The sequence below is a fragment of the Petaurus breviceps genome, unplaced genomic scaffold (assembly GCF_028583685.1).
Source record: "Petaurus breviceps papuanus isolate PSGF00001 unplaced genomic scaffold, PetGlider_PUasm1.0 38, whole genome shotgun sequence".
Lineage (NCBI taxonomy): Eukaryota > Metazoa > Chordata > Mammalia > Diprotodontia > Petauridae > Petaurus > Petaurus breviceps.
Genome location: NW_027186304.1, coordinates 5,519,703 through 5,533,598, shown reverse-complemented (window position 1 = coordinate 5,533,598; position 13,896 = coordinate 5,519,703). Strand labels below are relative to the sequence as shown.

Genomic DNA, 13,896 nt, shown 5'->3' with positions numbered 1-13,896 from the left:
TTACATTGAATTGAAAAGTTTCTGTACAAACAAAGCCAATGTAACCAAAATTAAGAGAGGTGGAAAATTGAGGAAGAATTTTTACAATCAGTATCTCCGGTAAAGGCCTCATTTCTAAAATATACAGAGAATTGAGTCAAATCTATAAGAATACAAGTCATTCCCCATTGATAAATGGTCAAAGGATATGAACAGGCAGTTTTCAGAGGAAGAACTTAAAGATATATGTAAGCATATGAAAAAATACTCTAAATCAATACTGATTAGAGAAATGAAAATCAAAAGAGTTCTGAGGTATGACATATCACTGGTCAGTTTAGCTATCATGATAAAACAGGAAAATGACGAATGCTGGAGAGGATATGAACAAATTGGAACACTAATGCATTTCTGGTGGAGTTGTGGACTGATTCATTATTTATGGAGAGCAATCTGGAACTATGCCCAAAGGGCTACAATAATTTTATACCCTTTGACCTAGCAATGCCATTTCTACTTTTGTATCTTAGAGAGATCATAGAAGTGAGAGGAAGACCCATATGTACAAAAATATTTATAGCAGCTTTTTTTGTGGTGGCAAAGAATTGGAAATTAAGGGGATGCCCATTAATTAGGGAATGGATGGACAAGTTGTAATATATAAATGTAATGGAACACTACTGTGGTATAAGAAATGAGGTGCAGATGGACTTCATGTTTACCTGGAGAGGCTTATATGAACTGATATTGAGTGAGATGAGTAGAACCAGGAGAAATCTGTACATAATTACAGACACAACCTACGTGAGACGACCAACTTTGATGGACTGGACTCTTCTCAGCAATGCAGGGCTATAAGAAAACTCCAAAAAATCATGATGGAGAGAGATGTCTACATTCAGAGAAAGAACTAGGAAGACCCACATAGACCAGAGTTTGAATACAGATTGAAGCAAACTAATTACTCTCTTTCTTTTTCGTTTTTTTTTTTTCCCATTGTTCATTCCATCTGATACAATCCTTCTTTATAACCTGACTAATGTCTAGTGTGAAAGTATTTTCAGATCCTATACTTGAGTGCATGGGGGAATGGGGAGTAGAGGGAGGCAGAGAAAATTTGGAACTCAAGGTATTGTGGAACTGAATCTTGTAAACTTAAACTAAACAAACAAATTAATAAAGACCAAAAAATGTAAAAAAGAATGTATGGCATGCATTTTTAAATGCAGCAAACCCAATAATTGGTTTAAATGTAAAAATAAATTGTCTAGACTACGACTCCTCTATGGGCCTGCCGGCGTGGGGCGGGAGCTGTGCTCTGCATGTGCACAGTCCTTTGCAGGCCCTTCCTTCTCGTTCAGCGCCGCCAACATGGTGTTCAAGCGCTATGTGGAGATCGGCCGCGTGGCCTACATCTCCTTCAGGCCGCACGCTGGCAAGCTGGTGGCCATCCTGGAGGTGATCGACCAGAACCGGGCTTTGGTTGATGGCCCCTGCAGTGGTGTGAGGAGGCGGGCCATGCCGTTTAAGTGTATGCAGCTCACAGACTTCGTGCTCAAGTTCCCACACAGTGCCCATCAGAAGTATGTCCGGGCTGCATGGGAGAAGGAAAAGATCAATACAAAATGGAAAGCCACGTGATGGGCCAAGAAGATCGAAGCCAGAGAACGGAAAGCCAAGATGACAGATTTTGACCGGTACAAAGTCATGACCGCCAAGAAAATGAGAAACAGAATTATCAAGCATGAAGTGAAGAAGCTCCAGAAGGCATCCACCCAGAAGGGGTCTCCCAAGAAGGGAGCTGCCCAGAAGGCACTTGCTACTAAGGTCTCTGCCAAGAAGATCCCCTCAAAGAAGGCTGAGGGCCAGAAGGCAGCTCCTGGCCAGAAGGGCCAGAAAGCCTCTGGCCAGGAGGTACCAGCCAAGAAGGGACCCACTCTGAAGGGACCTGCCCAGAAGGCACCCACCCAGAAAGCAGCTGCTGCTCCAAAGGCCAAAAAATAAGAGGCTACCCAAAATCAAATAAAGATTTTCCTATACAAAAAAAAATTGTCTAGAGATATCCAAATTTAAAAAGAAATCTTAATAATTACAGTTGTACTGAAGAGGGGTGGTATCCTTCAGAGATGTTGATTACAGAGACTGGGAAATAACAGAAACAGTAAAAACAAAAAAAAATTTAGTTATGTTTGCAGGGAATCTTTGTTGTGTGGATTGGAGTAGATGGTTATTCTTGTGGTCCCATTAATTTTTCATAGTCTGTTATTGAGAATAAGCCTCAGCTTTTTTGAAGATGATGGGTTAATCTGTATTCTTCTGATGACTCATTCTCTCAATCTAGGTTATATATGCATACACTCATGTGAATATATATTTATGTGTGTGGATATACATACATATGTGCATGTGTGTGCGAGTAAATGGTTGGTGTTACGGCAATATAGTGCAGAAGTTATTTTGGACTACAAAGCCTTTCCAGATTTTTCAAATCACATCATATAGGTAAAGACTTACACTAGCAACACAAATGAATTTCTGATTCTTCTGAATAGTAAATAAATGGATGTTTTATCATCTTCATAGAAAAGTCAGTGACAACCATTCTTAACCATGCATATTCAGCTTAGAGAAAATGTTTCCAAAAACTGCCACAAAATATTTTGCCATTTGTTCAAAAGGAAATTAATTGAACATTACTTTATGCCTCATTTTCCCTCTATTTTAACACAGTGATATGCAGCTTTCTTAACCAGACAGAATAAATGAATAACATTGTATACAGAATTAAATATGAGGTGGAGAGAAGACTGAATTTACTTGGGAGGGCAAAAAAGTAATTTTAATATTTTTTTCTAGAAACTGAAGTGTCTTTAAAACACTAGCAGTTTACCTTTGTTGTTTTGTTTTCAAATAATGGAAAATCATAGTTTCCCAAATATTTTAAAAGCATATTGTTATCATCAAGATTAAAATGAGTGGAGTGGGCTTAATTGTACAATGAAAAAAAAACCTTCAAAGAAAAAATACAGAGTGAGGATTTCTGATAAAGTTATGATTGAAACTAATGTATTCTGAAATGCTGAGTGTGAGGTAGACAAGTTTATAATCTGTGTGTTCCACTGGTAGCTTTGCAAAGGAAACAAGTAAGGTCCCCAGAACCCTTAGGAGACTCCCAAATAGAGCCCTAGGTTTCAATGTCTATTTCTATTCCAGTGATTTTCATATCTATATTTCTAATGATATTCTCTCTTCCAAGCTTATTCTTTCATCATCACCTTCTTCTTTATATTTTTTTTGGGGGGGGAGTTCAAGTTATTTGGCTGGTTCTTTTTTCTTTCTTTTAAAGAAATGTTTATTTACTTTTACTTTACAAAATTCCATCCCACAATCCCTTGAGTTTCAAGTTCTTTCTCAGCCCTTTTCCTTCCCCTTCCTCCCCTCCCCACCCCGCCATGGTGGTATGCAACCTCCTATGACTTCTACAAATACCTTTACATTAAACCTTAGTCCAGTTGCAAAGAAGAATTATAGTCAATGGAATTGACAATGAGAAAGAAAGAGCAAAACAAAAGAATGGAACAAAAAGAGAGAGCAAGTAGTCTGCTTCAATCTGCATTCAGGTTCTCAAGTTCTTTCTCTGGATGTAGATAGCCCTTCCCATCATGAGTCTTTTGGAGTTTTCTTATAGCCTTGCATTACTGAGAGGAGCCCAGTCTATCAAGGTTAGTTATCACAGATATGATGTGTCTGTTATTGTATTCATAATTCTCCTCGTTGTGCACTTCTCATTCAGTATCAGTTTATATAAGTCTCTCCAGGTTATTATGACGTCTGTCTGACACTCATTTTTTTCTTCTTCTTTTATCTCTCCATTTCTCCTCTCATTATATTCCTCTCTCACCTCTTAATTTTATTTTTAGATATCATACCTTCATATTCAAACTGATCCTGTGCCCTCTATGTATACATGTACATACATATACACATATTTGCATATGTATTTATCCACACATACACCGTACTATATATACATATATATGTATGTACACACACACACATATATATATGTCAATACGCACACACATACTTATTCATTCCACCTATCCTCATACTGAGAAAAGTCATTAATTACAATTATTGTTTTTCCATGTATGAATGTAAATAGTTCAACTTTAATAAGCTCCTTATGATTTCTTTTTTCTGTTTACCTTCTCATGCTCTTCCTTGTTGTATTTGAAAATCAAATTTTCTTTTCAGCTCTGTTTTTTCATCAAGAATAGTTGAAAGTTCTCTATTTCATTGAATGACCATATTTTTCCCTCAGCATTATACTCAGTTTTGCAGGGTAGGTGATTCTTGGTTTTAATGCTAGCTTTTTTGACCTCTGGAATATCAATCAATTAGGGTGTGAATTGTATTCTTATAAATTTGACTCAGTTCACTGTATCCTGGATCTATTTTCTAGGTTAGTGGTTTTTCCACTGAAATATTTCACATCGCCTTCTATTTTTTCATTTGTTTGGAGCTGTATTATAGTTTCTTGATTTCTCATAAATTCATTAGCTTCCATTTACACCAATCTAATTTTGAAGAAATTATTCTCTTCAGTGAGTTTTTGAAATCCTTTTTCCATCTGGCAAATTTGGCTTTTTAAGGCACTCTTCTCCTCTTTGGCTTTTTGGGTCTCTTTTGCCATTTGAGTTAGTCTATTTTTAAGGTGTTATTTTCTTCAGAATTTTTGGGGGTCTATTTTACCAGGCTGTTGACTTTTTTCATTATTTTCTTGCAACATTTTAATTTCTCTTCCAAATTTTTCCTCCACTTCTCTTAACTTGATTTTCTGAATTCTCTCGAGCTGCTCCATGGTCTGTAACCAATTCATATTTGCCTTGGAAGCTTTTCATGTAGGAGTTTTGACTTTGTTGACTTCTTCTGGTTCCACGTTTTGATACTTTTTGTCCCCAATAAGGATTCTATGGTCTGATTGTGCTTCCTGTGCTTGTTCATCTTGCCAGCCAATTACTTGGCTTTTGAGCTCTTTGCCATGGTAGAACTCTTTTTCAGAATGGAGAGAGCTTTGTCCCAAATTTCTGGGGTTTTCACAAATATTTTCAGAAGTCTGAGGAGGGTGCCCTCTCTACAGACACCACAAGCTCTGCCACACTGGCATTTCTTACCCCAGGAACACTGTCCAAGAAAGGAATCCAGATCCATGCAAGTCAAAGCAAGTATGATTACCCTCTGAATGGTTTCTTAGTCCCTCTGCCATCTGCAGGCCAAGGGCTACTGAGGCAGTAACAGGGCAGCAGCTGCAGCTGCCACATCTTTGCCAATTCTTGCCCCAGGGGCAGGGGCTGGACTTTGCTTTTCTCCACCCAGTTCCAACAGAGTTACCCACTGACCTTTTACTTTCTCTTTGGCACTTGTAGGTTAAGAAGTCTAGAAACCACCATTGTTGCTGGTGATTCACTCTCATGAAGTCTTGTCTGGCTTGTCTTTGCTGCTGGTCAGGGCCACCCCAGGTCTGGGCACATGTGGCTCATGCAGTACTTTCCTCAGCTCCCAGCTTGGTACAGTACACACTTTCTGTCAGCCTGCTGGGATGCCTTCAGCAGGCGATTTGTTTCTCTCTGTAACTGTGGGTTCTGAAGCTCTAAAGTTTGTTTAGAGTCATACTCCTCATTTCTTATGGTACAATATCATTTCATTATATTCATATTCCACAACATATTTAGCCCTTCCCTAATTGATGGGCATCCCTTTGATTTCTGATTCTTTGCCACCTCCAAAAGGGCTGATATAAATATTGTTGTACAAACAACTCCTTTTCCCACTTGCATGATCTCTTTGGGATACAACCCTAGAAGGGGTATTTCTGGTTCAAAGGGTAAGCACAATTTTATATTCCTTTTGGCATAGTTGCAAATTGCTCTCCAGATTGGTGGGATCAGTTCACAACTCCACCAACAATGCATTAATGTTCTGATTTTCCCACATCTTCTACAGCATTTATCTTTTTCATGTTTTGTTTTGTCATGACAGCCAGGCTTGCCAGTGAGATGTGGTACCTCAGAATTCTTTTGATATGCATTTCTCTAATCAATAGTGATTTAGAGCATTTTTTCATATGATTATAGATATCTTTCATTTCTTCCTCTGAAAACTGCCTGTTCATATCCTTTGACAATTAATCAATTGGGGAGTGACTGGTATTCTTATAAATTTGATTCAGTTCTCTGTATATTTTAGAAATGAGATTTTTATCAAAGACACTGCTTTTAAAAATTCTTTTCCAGGGGTGGCCAGGTGGCTCAGGGAGTAAGAGCACTGGCTCCAGTGTCAGGATGACCTGGATCAGAGGAAATAGCTGGCCGTGTAACCTTGAGCAAGTTACTTAACCCCAATTGCTTTAAAAAAAAAAAAAGATGAAAAATTCTTTTCCAATTTTCTACTTCCCTCTTAATCTTGGTTATTTTGGCTTCATTTGTACAAAAAAGTTTTCATTTTAATATAATCAAAGTTGTCCATTTTGCATTGTGTAATGCTCTCTATCTCTGGTTTGGTCATAAATGCTTCCCTTCTCCATAAATCTTACAGGTAAACTATTCCCTGCTCTCACAGATTACTAACAGTATCAACCTTTATATCTAGATGATGCACCCATGCAAACTTTATTTTGATATAAAGTGTAAAATATTGGTCTATGACTAGTTTCTGTCACACTATTTTCAAATTTTCCCAGTGGTTGTTGTCAAATCATGAGTTCTTATCCCAGAAGCTGGGGTATTTGGCTTCCTCAAACAATAGATTACTATAGTCACCGAATGCTGTATCTTGTGTACCTAATCTATTCCACTGATCCACTGCTGTTTTCCTCAGCCAGTACCAAAAAGTTTTGATGACTGATATTTTATAATGCAGTTTAAAACCTTGTATGGCTAGTATACCTTTCCTAGCACTTCTTTTCATTGATATTCTGAAACTTTTGTTCTTCCGGATGAAATACTTTTACAATTTTTTCTTGCTCTATAAAACAATTTTTGGTATATCAACTACTTCTTGATTATCTTGAATTGGTTATCCCATAAGAACCTCAACATCAATGTATAAGAAAAAAAAACTCATCTTTCCATTCTTAGTTCCTCCCCTATTCCCATTAACTATAAAGTGCAACATCATCTTCCTAACCAATATTTCAGACTATGTGATCTTTATCTACTTACTCACACTCACTGCACATATCTGACCTGATGAGAAATCTTTTTGGCAATTTTCTTTAATTAATGCCCCCTTTTAACTTTATTTATTTTTTTTTTAGTTTTCAACATTCATTTTAATAAGGTTTTGAGTTCCAGGTTTTTTTTTTCTCCTTCCCTGCCCCTTTCCCCAGATGGCATGTAGTCTGATAAAGGCTCTATATGTATCGTCATATTAAAAATATTTCCACTTCAGTCATGTTGTGAAACAGAATCAGAACAAAAGGGAAAACCATAGGAAAGGAAAAAAAACAGCAACAAAAAAGAGAAAATAGTATCTTTCAATCTACATTCAGATTCAACAGTTCTTTATCTGGAGGTGGATAGCATTTTCCAACAGGGGTTTTTGGAATTTTCTTAGATCAATACTTTGCTGAGAAGAGATAATTCTATCAATGTTGATCATGGCACATTATTTCTGTTACTGTATACAATATTCTCCTGGTTCTGCTAATTTCACTCAGCATCAGTTCATTCAACTCTTTCTAGTTTATTTTTTTTTTCTGAAATGCACCTGCTCATTATTTTTATAAGACAATAGTATTCCATTCTATTCATAACCCAAAACTTGTTCAGCTATTACCCAGTTGATGGACATCCACTCAGTTTCCATTTCTTGGCCACCACAAAAAGAACTATTTTAAATATTTTTGCACATGTCAGTCCTTTGCCCTTTTAAGGTTCTCTTCAGGAAACAGACCTAGTAATGGAATTGCTAGATAAAAGGATATGCATATTTTCATAGACTTTTGGGCATTATTCTGAATGGCTATCCAGAATGGTTGGATCAGTTCACATCTCTACCAACAATGCAGTGCATTTTCAATTTTCTCAGATATTTTCCAAAATTTATCATTTTCCTATTTTGTCATGATAGTCAATCAGATAGCTGTGATGTGGTACCTCAGATGTTTTTCAATTTTCATTTCTCTAATCAAGCATGATTTTGAATATATTTCTTATGACTATATAAAGATAGCTTTAATTTCTTCATCTGAAAACTCCCTGTTCATATCCTTTGACCTTTTATCAATTGGGGAATGACTTGTATTCTTATGAATTTGACTTAGTTTTCCATATAATTTAGAAATGAGGCCTTTGTCAGAGCCATTGTCTATATTTTTTTTCACCCAGCTTTCTGTTTCCCTTCTAATCTTCAGTGCATTGGCTTTGTTTGTGTAAAACCTTTTGATTTCAATGTAATGAAAATGATCCATTTTGCATTTCATTACATTCCCTATCTCTGGTTTGGTAATAAATTCTCCCCATCTCCTTAGGTCTGACAGTTAGACTTTCCCTTTTTTTCCTAATTTCCTTTTGGTATCATCCTTTACATCCAAATCATGTACCCATGTTGACCTTCTCTTGGAATATGGTATAAGATGTTGAACAATGTCTAATTTCTGCCATACTAATTTCCAGTTTTCCTAGCAGCTTTTGTCAAATAGTGCGGTCTTGCCCAAGAAGCTGGAGTCATTGGGTATACAAAACACTGGATAACTATAGTCGTTGACTAATTTGTCTTGTGTACCTAGCTGTTCAACTGATCTACCATTCTATTTCATAACTGGAAGGAAGTAGTTTTGAGCTCTGCTGCTTTATAATATAGTTTTAGATCTAGCAAGACTAGGCAACCTTCTCTCATATTTCATTAATTCCCATGATATTCAGGATTTTTTGTCTTCCAGTTAAGTTATGTTATTATTTTTATAGCTCTATAAATTATATTTTAGTAGTTTAATTTGTATGGCACTGAATAAGTAAATTAATTGGGGTAGAATTGTCATTTTTATTATATTAACTCAGCTGATTGATGAGAAACTGATATTTATATCTGACTTCACTTGTGTGAAAAAATCCTGAATTTGTCTTGGCAGGTAGACTCCAAAATATTTTATATTATCCATAGTTATTTTAAGGGGAATTTCTTTTTCTATCTCTAGCTGTTGGTCATTATTAGTAATGTACAGAAATGCTAATGATTTATTAGAATGTATTTTATATTGTGAAATTTTTCTAAAGTTGTTAATTATTTCACATAGTTTTTTACTTCATTTGCTAGAGTTCTCTAAGTATACCATCATATCAGCTACAAAGAGTGATAGCTTTGTTTTCTCATTGCCTATTTCAATTCCTTCAGATTTTTCTAGTCTTAATGTTACAGCTAACATTTCTAGGACAATATCAAAAACTGGTGATAATGAACATCCTTCCTTTACCCCTAATCTTATTGAGAAAGCTTCTAGCTTATCTCCATTACATATTATGCTTGCTGATGGTTTTAGATAAATTCTCTAATCATTTTAAGGAAACCTCCATTTATTCTTATGCTCTCTATTGTTTTTAGTAGGAATGGGTGCTGTATTTTGCCAAAAACTTTTTCTTCACCTATTGAGATAATCAAATAATGTCTTTAGCACTCCTTCTTTCCCTTCCCTACACCCCCAAATAGTTTATATATGACAGGAATGAATTGTTATTTAAGTGTTTAATAGATTGCTCTTGTAAATCCATCTAGTCCTGGAGGTTTTTCTTAGGTAGTTGACTGATGGGTTCTTCAAATTATTTTTTTAAATGGAATAATTAAATTATTTTATTTCTTCTTCTGTTATTCCTGGAAATTTGTAGATTTTGTAAATGTTCATCCATTCCATTTTCTTTGTCAGATTTATTGGCATAAAGTTAGACAAAAGGATTCTTAATTATTGTTTTGATTTCCTCTTCATTGGTGGTGAATTCATCCTTTTCATTTTTGACACTGGTAATTTGGTTTTCTCTTTTATTTTTTTGACAAATTAACCAAAGATTTATCTATTTTTTTTCATAAAATTAGTTCTTACTTTCATTTATTAGTTAGTATTCTTGACTTCAATTTTTTAAGCTCTCTTTTAATTTTCAGAATTTCAAATTTGGTATTTAAGTGTGGATTTTAATTGTTCTTTTTCTAACGTTTTTATTTGCATGCCCAATTATTAATCTCATTTTCTATTTTACTTATGTAAACATTTAAAGATAAAAATTTCCCCTAAAATCTTATCTGGCTCTATTCCATAAGCTTTGATATGTTGTATTATTATTGTCATTCTCTTCTATGAAGTTATTGATTTTTTTCTCTGATTTATTGTTTAACCCACTCAATCTTTATGATTAGATTTTTAGTTTTCAGTTAATTTTTAGTTTATCTTTCCGTAGCCTTTATTTCATATAATTTTATTACATCATCATTTGAAGAGTTTGTTTTTATTATTTCTGCCTTTCTGTATTGGATTGTGAGGTTTTTATGCCATAGTGCATAGTCAATTTTTGTGTAGGTGCCAAGTATCACTGAGAAAAAGTTATATTCCTTCCTATGCCTTTTCAGTTTTATCCATAGGTCTCCCATATCTCTCTTTTCTAAAATTCTATTCACCTTCTTAATTTATTTCTTTTTTATTTTGTGGTTAGGTTTATCTAGTTCTGCAAAGGGGAGGTTTAGTTTCCACACTAGTGCAGTTTGGGTCTTTATTCCTTTATTCCCTTAACTTCTCCTCCAAGCATATTGATGCTATATCACATGATGCAAATATGTTTAGTATTGATATTGCTTCATTGTCTATGGAAAATTTTGGAAAGATGTAGATTCCTTACCTCTTTTCAATAGATCTATTTTTGCTTTATCTGATATCAGAATTGCTACCCCTGCTTTTTTTAATTTCAACTGAGGCATAATATAATCTTTACCTTTTATCTTTATTATGTGTGTAGCTCTCTGCTTCAAATGTGATTCTTGTAAACAACATACTGTAGGATTATGGTTTTTAATTCCTCTGAACTCTGCTTCCATTTTATTGGAGACTTCATGCTATTCACAGTTATGATTACTATTTTCTCTACATCCTATTTTCCACCCATTTATTCTTTTTTATATCATTTCAATCTTTCCACACCTATGTTTTGCTTCTGCCTGTCACCTCCCTCAATCTGTCCTCCCTTCTACAACACCACTCCCTTTTCTTTCCCCTTTCTCTTACTAATTATTCCCTCCTTTCTGCCCTCCCTTCTATCTACCCCCTCCTTTTTCTTTCACCTTTCTCCTCCTCCATACTATAGTGTAAGATGGACTTCCTTAACCAACTGAATGTGTATATTACGCCATTTTGGAGCCAAATATGATGAGAATAAGGTTCAAACAATGTTTGTCTCCATCTCTTCTTCACCTCTACTTCAATAGATCGTTGTGCCACTTCATGTGATGTAATTTATCATTTTTTGCCTACTACTTTATTCTTCTGCTGCTACAATCCTTTTTTGACCCCTAAATTAATTAATGTCATAATAAACATATACTTTTTGAGAGTTAGGAGCATCATTTTCCATTGTTGGGATGTAAACAGCTTAACCTTAATGAACAACATTTTTTTTCTTTTCTGTTTACCTTTTTATACTTCTCTTGAGTCTTGTATATGGATATCCAGGTTTTTGTTGTTGTTGTTCACTTCTGGTTTATTTCATCAGGAATGATTGAAAGTCCTCTATTTCATTGAATGACCTTCTCTTACTCTGAAAGATAAAGTTCAATTTCTCTGGGTAGGTGATCCTTGGTTGTAATACAAGTTCCTTTGCCTCACTGAATATCATATTCCAAGTCCTTTTTTCCTTTAATGCAGACATTTCAAGGTCCTGCATAATCCTGACTGTGGTTCTACAATATCTGAATTATTTTGGTCTGACTGCTTATAGTATTTTCTCTTTGATCAAATAATTCTGGAATTTGGCTACAATATTCCTTGGTGTTTTCATTTTGGGATCTCTTTCAAGAGGTGATTGGTGGATTCTTTCGATGACTATTTTACCCTCTCCTTCTAGGATATAAGGGGAGTTTTCCTCAATAATTTATTTATTTTTGCTCCATCATCTTGGATTATATGCCCCCCTTTCCACTGATATAGACACCACACTTGTGCAGCTCCTAATTACCTTTCACCTGTTCTATTGTAAAAGTCTTCTAATTGGTGTTTTTGCCTCATGTGTCTCAATTCTACAGTCTATCCTTCATTCAATTGACAATGTAAATTTCTTACACAAATCTGTCCATATAATTTTCCTATGTGATAAACTCCAAGTACTTATTTTTTCTAAGATTACATAGAAAATTCTGTCACTTAAATCCAATCTCAATCTTTTTAGTTTTCTTATTTGTTCCTCACTTCCAAACATCCTATAATCTATGTGTATATGCACATGTACACACACACACTCCATATACATTCTGAATATATTGAGATATAAATTATAACTGAGTTCAATAAAGTTGAGCTGTCTCTTTCTGGTCCAATTTGGTGTATTTGTACTGGCTGTCAGCCTTGGTGGGAAGGCCATGTCAACTTCCTTCCAACTCTGAACTTTCTTAGCTTCCTTTAAGATTCAGACCAAATCTCATCTTACACAAACATATCTTTCTTGAGGTTTGGTTTCAATTTTGACTCAGTATGATGATTCACTACTCATGATCTTATCTTAATTGGTAGTGGGATGTTGCCCTTCATGCTTGAAGAGTACCAAAGTGACATCAGTATGTTGGGGTTAAGGTACAGAGTGACCTTCTCTGATTGTTCAGACCAATATGAACTTGGAGGTCTCAGTCAAATAGCTACAGATCAGGCACAAATAGTCCATATGAATATTGGAGTGGAGATGTCTCCAAATTTGTGCATCTCACACTTATTTTGAACTATTGCAATTTTGCTTTGCTCATACACTACAGCACTTTCTTTTATGTGAGCATGCCATGTTGGATGGCCCTGTGCCAATGTTTCCCATGTCTCACAATCAACTCCAAAGTTCTTCAGAGAGACCTTGAGACTGTCCTTGTATCAATTCTTCTGAACTCTGTGTGAGTGCTTCCCTTGTTTGAGTTTTCTATAAAATATTCTTTTAGGTAATCATATGTTTGGCATTCAAACAATGTGGCCATCACATGGGGTTACACCCTGTACAGCAGAATTTGAATATTTGACAGGTAAGCTCAAAAAAGTATCTCAGTGTCTGGTACTTTATCTTGTCTGTTAATCTTCAGAATCTTCCTAAGACATTTCAAATGGCAACAATTCAAATTCCTGTGGGGAGTAAAAGCAGGATACCTGTAAAATATGACTCTGAATAAATTTTCAAGCTACAGAACACACACAATGACAAAGAGAAACAAATCTTCTGCAGAAGGCAGCTTTGCAGACTGACAGGAAGGGTCTATCACACTGGGCAGGGGCGAGGAGCAGTCCCATGTGAGCTGCAAGGCCCCAAGCAGCAGCACAGACCAGCCAGAGCAGACTTCAGGAGAGTGAATCACCAGCAGCTGTGGCAGTTTCCAGACCTCTCAACTCATAAATGCTAAAGAGAAAGTAAGAGGTCATTAGGGAACTCTGATGGAACTGAGAGACAGGGGAGCTTGGTCTGGCCCTGCCCCAGGGGTGAGAGTTGCGGGAGGCTTAGTGGCTGCAGCTGCTTCCCTGTGGCTGCATAAGGAGCTCCTGGCCTACAGATTGTATGGAGAACAAGTGACCATTCAGAGGGTAATCACTCTTGCTTTGACCTGCTTGGATCTGGATCGTGGATTTTGGTGGTAGTGCTGGGGTGTGTAGCCAGTGTGCCAGAGCTTTTGGTGGCTGTAGAGAGGGTGCCCTCC

The 13,896-nt window shown here is 36.0% G+C and overlaps 1 pseudogene; it reads left to right on the top strand.

Moving 5' to 3' along the window:
* The first annotated feature begins 1,291 nt into the window (after nucleotides 1-1,291).
* LOC138169976 (large ribosomal subunit protein eL14-like) lies at nucleotides 1,292-2,028 on the top strand (annotated as a pseudogene).
* Nucleotides 2,029-13,896: the final 11,868 nt, after the last annotated feature.